Genomic DNA, 645 nt, shown 5'->3' on the forward strand with positions numbered 1-645 from the left:
TACTCGGGAGGCTGAGGCAGGAGAATCACTTGAGCCTGGAAGGCAAATGTTGCAATGTGCCAAGACTGTTCCATTATACTCCAGCTTGGGCAACAAAGCAAGACTCCGTATCAAGAAAAAGAAATGGCTATTGTGCTATAGCTGGCCTAGATTTAGAACCTGAGCAACGCCATTTTATACAAGATAAAGCTGTTTTTCCAAAAATAAGTTGTAGCTGCTGCCCCATTCTCCTCGCAGTAACTGCTGACCTTGGATTCTGTAAATAAAAACAGCTAGCTTGCTCTGAAAAATGCCCGCTATGTAAAACTCCTTGCCTTTCCTTATCAGTAACTGCCAGAATAAGCTTCTGTAAAGTTGCTTGCCCTGCATCCCCTCACCCTCTTGGTCCTAAAACCAGGATGTGCTTTTTCAGCTTAAAAACGCTGCTTTTCCTGAGCTCAGGAAAGACGTGAGTGCTCTGTGGCTGCCGGCAATAAAGACTCTGCAATTTGGCATACATTTGCCTTGCTCTTGACTTTGATATTTGATCTGATATTACATTCTGGGGCAGAATGCAGAATGCGCGGTGCAGGTGCAGGTGCAGGTGCAGGTGCAGTGAAGAGGTTGGCTGAGGCGCACGGGAGCCCGCCGGCCTCTGTGTGCCTG

This window comes from Sapajus apella, unplaced genomic scaffold (assembly GCF_009761245.1).
Source record: "Sapajus apella isolate SASKATOON/1434 unplaced genomic scaffold, GSC_monkey_1.0 scaffold7947, whole genome shotgun sequence".
In the NCBI taxonomy this organism is placed as follows: Eukaryota; Metazoa; Chordata; class Mammalia; order Primates; family Cebidae; genus Sapajus; species Sapajus apella.